The 6,253-nt window shown below is 41.9% G+C and overlaps 1 long non-coding RNA gene across 1 annotated transcript; it reads left to right on the top strand.

Moving 5' to 3' along the window:
- Positions 1-253: 253 nt before the first annotated feature.
- Positions 254-1,537, top strand: LOC133140024 (uncharacterized). The gene is made up of 3 exons (XR_009709976.1): positions 254-578; positions 797-1,054; positions 1,459-1,537. It is a non-coding gene; the product is annotated as an uncharacterized LOC133140024 (long non-coding RNA).
- Positions 1,538-6,253: the final 4,716 nt, after the last annotated feature.

The raw sequence follows: 6,253 nt of genomic DNA, 5'->3' as shown, positions 1-6,253 counted from the left end.
CCTTATTTTAGTGTTAGCTATTGTTTCCCGGAACCTCGCATGACATGCCTTTCATGAAATAAGCAAGGGGCTTGCTTAATTGGATTAGCTTAACGTACATTTTGTGTTGATTTTTTTGGGGGGCATTTAAGGTCCCAAAGACCCCTGTAATGTGCATTACCTCCATCTCTCCACCACATTTTTGTGTGTTATAATGTGACAACTCCATCTCCACAATACATTGTGACTAATTCCCCTCTCTTTTACAGTGTGCCAGTGCAGGTGGTGTGAGGCAGTGGAAGAGAGAGGGGCCACCTTCAGAGTGAAAGTGGGAGACAGCATCTCGTTTCCTGTCTCGCCTGAATCTGACCACATCTACACTGTTCACCGCTTTCTTAAAAGATTTGCAGTATTGGGATGGCATCATCGATCATTAGTTGATGTTAAAGAGCCATATAAGGGAAGGGTTAGCATTGACAATGAATCAATATGGCTGCATAAACTAAACCTATCAGATTCTGGTCCTTATGAAGTTAGAACTGTCTTGATATCTGGCGGATCTATGCAACTGTACACAGACTTTCACGTGCAGGTTTTTGGTAAGTTGGCTGAAAGCAGATTAAACATTACCTGTAGCACACCATAGTGTTATATCAGTGTTCAGTGTTTTCTTTCAAATGACTCATTTTAAGCCTAACTAAACTGTTAATACTTCTATAAAAATTATTTGGTACACCATAATGCTTGGCGTTAACAAATAACAGATTTTGAAATGTTTTCTTTGTTAAGTGAAATTTGTGATCATTTTTCCTTTTAGAGCCCGTCTCTAAACCCAACATCACAGCAGAGTGCCTGGGGAATAATGTCAGTCTGAGCTGCTTCAGTCAGGGGACGAATGTGACTTACAGCTGGGAAACTCTGCCCCCCTGTGGTGATGACAGCTGTGTGCACCTGGGCCAAACTATACACCCCCTCCCTCCCTCCACAACGTTCACATGCACCGCCTATAACCCTGTCAGCAAAGCCTCCTCTGTTTCTACACATCTGGAAAAGTGCTCCACCCGAAGATTACAAGGTGAACCCAATAGACACTCGTGGCAGCGGTGTGGACATTGGCCAAATGATGGAAGTGCTCCACCTTCTGCATAACACCACTGTCATAGTTTTGAAATGAGACATTTGTTGGGACATCGAGTGATTGTAATCTGCAGCAATTATAAGGTGAAATCTAAGTAAATTATATATCATTTCCAAAAAAGAACAAAATGGGTAGTAACCAATGAGTAGCAATTCCAAGTAATATGCATCTAAATGACCTGAATAAGCATTTTCTCCTTGTCCTTAAATTGGTATTAAATATATTCTACATTTTAAAAATTCATTTGGTGGAAAAAAACCCCAAAAAAACCAAGAAGCTTCCTGGAAATATGAAAAAATGAAACTGGTTCTGTGAACGTCACATTGTAATATATATTACAGGAGGATGGATTCCAGCCATATCAATTTTCATTGTCTTCGGAGTACTACCAGTACTACTGCTGTACATGAGGGAAAAGTGGACCAATTCAAGGTAAGTATCCACACCCTCTGATAAGTGGAATCAATTTTATCCAGTTACCTGAAACGATTAAAGATGTAATTCCATCCATCCTTTATCAGCTTTTCCTGAACAGGGACACAGAGGGCTGGAGCATACATTGGGCGAAAGGCAGGAATAAACCCTGGAGAGGTCGCCAGTCCACACTCTTACCCATGGGCAATTTAGACTCTCCAATCAGCCTAACCTGCACGTCTTTGGACTGTGGGAGGAAACTGGAGCGCCTGGAGGATACCCACGCAAACACGGGGAGAACGTGCAAACTCCACAGAGAGGCCCCGGCTGACCAACATTCGAACCCAGGACCTCCTTGCTGTGAGGCGGCAGCACTACCCACTGCACCAGCCCTTAAAGATGTAGGTGAGGCAGTCATGGAGGAGGAACAAAATGGGGTTTTTTTTGCAGTAAACAACGAGTAGCAATTCCAAGTAATATGCATCTAAATTACCTGAATAAGCATTTTCTCCAAGTCCTTAAATTGGTATAAAATATATTCTACATTTTAAAAATTCATTTGGTGGAAAAAAACAAACAAACCAAGAAGCTTCCTGGAAATATGAAAAAATGAAACTGGTTCTGTGAACGTCACATTGTAATATATATTACAGGAGGATAGATTCCAGCCTTGTGCGCCATATCAATTTTCATTGTCTTCTGAGTACTACCAGTACTACTGCTGTACATAAGGGAAAAGTGGACAAATTCAAGATAAGAATCCACACCCTCTGATAAGTGGAATCAATTTTATCCAGTTACCTGAAACGATTAAAGATGTAATTCCATCCATCCTTTATCTTAACCAACTTATCCTGAACAGGGACACAGATGGCTGGAGCATACATTGGGCGAAAGGCAGGAACACACCTTGGACAGGTCGCCAGTCCACAATCATACCCACAGGCAATTTAGACTCTCCAATCAGCCTAACCTGCATGTCTTTGGACTGTGGGAGAAAACCGGAGTACCTGGAGGAAACCCACGCCTACACGGGGAGAACATGCAAACTCCACAGAGAAGCCCCAGCTGACCCAGGACCTCCTTGCGGCACTTTCACAAAATAAGTAGACGGACTTTTTTTAAGCTAGTAACAACATATGAAAGATATTTCATTCAGCTTTTAAAGAAATGTATGTATTATTTTATTTATGTTTTGTGTGACACTCATTTGGTGAAACTTCTCAGGGACTAGCGCCACGACAAGACACTATTACAGACATGCAACACAAACACCGCAACACAACATGCTTTACATTTTAAACTGAACGGCAATAAACAACGCACAGCGAGTGCATTTAAAAATGTTTTTCCCCGCATAAATCTAAAAGTTTACCTGGGTTCGTTCAATCCTGGTGTCACAACCCAAACAGGAAGTGACGGGAACCAGGTGGTATTTATGGAGGGCGGTTAGCGGGAACTACCACGCCTAACCCGCACGTCTTTGGAGTGTGGGAGGAAACCGGAGCACCTGGAGGAAACCCACACGAACACGGGGAGAACGTGCAAACTCCACAGAGAGGCCCCGGCTGACCAGCATTCGAACCCAGGACCTCCTTGCTGTGAGGCGGCAGCACTACCCACTGCACCAGTCCTTAAAGATAGGTGAGGCAGTCATGGAGGAGGAGCCACCATCTGCAATGTGTTCTATTGATCCAGTGTATGTGAGCAGGTCCTGTTCAGTTTCTCAATAGAAACCGACGGGCCTGAGGCACAGACTGAATATGCAAGCATTAGGAAAGGAAAGGCAATGAAGCAATGAAGGACAATTGAATGAAACTGCCAGGCACTTTCACAAAATAAGTAGACTGACTTTTTTTAAGCTAGTGACAACATTTGAAAGATATTTCTTTCAGCTTGTAAATATATGCATATATACTTTTATTTATTATATTGTGTAAAGCTATGGCTGCATCAGCACTGAGTGAGTTTGTACAAGTGCGTTTTAAAACCAAATAAAGTAATTTAAAAGTATATAGTTATTTTATGTAAATGACGGCTGGGAGAGGTATGCGGATTGGTACTGGAGGGAAGATGCCGAGTTTAGTTTTTTGCCTCGCATTTGTTAGAGGTTGGCGTGAACCATTTTGCCTAGTCTGACAGCAAAGCTAAACAAAACTTGAGGGATTATTGAATTGCACATTTTTAAGTCACATCGTTATCACCCAGACCGATCGCAAATTATTCCCCTTGTAAAACGTATCTCCTCCGGGGTCACGTTTCCAGTTCCGTTCCCCTCATGCGTAAATTAGCTTAAGTCAACGTAAAATCGCCAGGGTGGTCGCCAAGCTTTCTCTGTTGGTTACTATCTGCGTCCGTTATTGTAAGTTAGCGTCAAGTCGCCAGCGTGGATGCCAGGGCCAGTTGTCTGTTACAGGGCATTCTTCAGCCAGTGTACAGGGTGGGCTAGGGAGCTACCATGGTGGTCCTAGCACATCTCCAGGCCATCAAACGAGCAGACAGCCACTGAGCAGGCGCTGGTTGACTTCATTGTCAAGGAGCGCAGGACAGAGAAACGACTACTGGTATGTATGTGAGGAAACAATGTGGATAAAATGTGTTCTGTGAGGTATGGACTGTGTTGTTTTTTCTCTGCATACGCAGCCTGTGATCACTGGAAAGGAGCCCTCCGAGTGGCTGAAGGGTTTCCAGACAAAGTCACCTCAAAGAGTCCCAGTGTACCTAGACAATGATGTCCAGCAGGACCGGTTCTACTACCTCGAGACTGTCCTGAACAGTACATCTGCACTACCTTTTATCCAGGATCACTGTTCATCACTGTTCATTCTAGAGGTGTTGTTCCCAGAGGTGAGACCGGTATCGCACACAATGATGGGATCAGACTTGATGAAGTGCCTGGTTTCCCATACCAGGCTGTCACCGGTGCACTTTCTGCTCTTGGGAAGATGACCCTGCAGAAGACAGGGGAGGAGTTCTTCGCAGGCACACCGAGAGGCAAGGATAGATTTTGATTATTTGTTAGTTGGGTTCAACACTGATGTTACCATGATCCATTTGACACTTCTTATTTAATCTGTTTGTTTTAGTGAAAAAGACGAGTTCGACAAGAAGGTGGAGAAGGATGCAAAGAGAAGTGGATTACTTTAATTTTCTTTCTTTGTGCACTGTTTCTGCATGCTGTATGTTAATGTTATTTTTCTTTATTATTATTTTTGTTTGAAATAATTGTATTCCTATGTTCATCTTGTTCTGATTGTGCTATATTGCAAACAATTACAAATACATGTATTTTGTTCAAATGTAAGACTGAGGTTAATAAATAATCATTCTGGGATTGCAACTGTTTTTGGAATAAACACAAGCATGCACAAACCTCACAAAGATGTGTTTTACTTCAAACATAATCGTAGGTGGGAGGTAGAAGGGTGGGACGGCAATGAAGGGGTTGTTCAATTTGCTCGAATTGTGACATTTATAAAAACAATTCGGTGATCTAACATGCGGAGAGCCAGGACGGAAAGTGAGCATGGATGAAAGTTGAAATGTTACAAAAAGCATGTCTTTGAGACAGTGGATCTCACTCCTGGTCCTGGAGAGCCACAGTGTCTGCTGGCTTTTGTTGTTACACAGCACAACAAAAGCAGCGGATTAAACTTAACTCGGGTCACCTGGTTTCTTGGGTCTGAATCAAGGAGAAAACAAAAATCCACATCTACCAGTTGACACTTTCTTCAACTGCCAAAGATTTGTAGCTATAAAGTGGAATACATTATGGGTTTTCTTCAATGTTCTAATGAAAGAATGCTCAAAATATTATATGAAAGGATCATAGTTTATATATTAAGTGCTACGTTTTCAGAGCTTTGCAAGGTACTATCATTTCTCCCTCTTCTGCCATTGTTTTTATTTTTATTTGAGATGGGCACAATTCTAGCAGGCAGCAATTATTAAAGGTACAATAGGTAATTTCAGACTCCTAACGGTCAAGAGAGGAATTGCAGCAAAAAACACCCTCAAACCATAACACTGTTTATCCCTCCCCGTTCTCTGTGAATGCACTGATGTTGAAATGTCATTGGCTGAGGCAATTGGAAGCAATTTTCAACCAATGAGCTTGAATTATTGTACATCTATACGATAATATTTTGGTGGAATGTTAGTGCGTCAACATGTGAGTGAGCCTGTTTCAATGATAGGAAGGAATTTACAATTGTCTTGTAACAATGTTTTACCGCAAAAATCTTACCTATTTTACCTTTAAATCTGGACCTGCGGTTTAATTGACAGCAATTTATCACCGCCAGATGGGAACCATGGGGTAAACTTCGGTAAAACACAACACGGAAAGTTGCCTTTATTGCTTTTGTAATCCAAAAACACATCCATAATAATAGCAGCGGAAGGACACAGACTAGCATTTGGATCGTGTGGCTAACTGCTCATCTTTAACAGTCGTTGAAATTCATTCATCTTGCAGTGCTTGACAGAGTTTTACTAAAACAGAAGTACAGTAAAACTGTTAGTAGTCAGTAGTGTCATCTGCCATTCCCCCATTTCTTAGCACAAACATAACTATAGAGTGTATACAGGGTGATGAATAATTACATTGCAATCCGTGTTTCGATGTTAATTGATTGGCAAGCTAATCTCAGGACATGCGAGTGGTTTTGCCTACATTTTAGTAAAACCCCTATGCCTAAATGATGGATGGTCATTAGTAAT

The sequence above is a fragment of the Conger conger genome, chromosome 11 (assembly GCF_963514075.1).
Source record: "Conger conger chromosome 11, fConCon1.1, whole genome shotgun sequence".
In the NCBI taxonomy this organism is placed as follows: Eukaryota; Metazoa; Chordata; class Actinopteri; order Anguilliformes; family Congridae; genus Conger; species Conger conger.
This window is presented reverse-complemented; position numbering and strand designations above follow the sequence as displayed.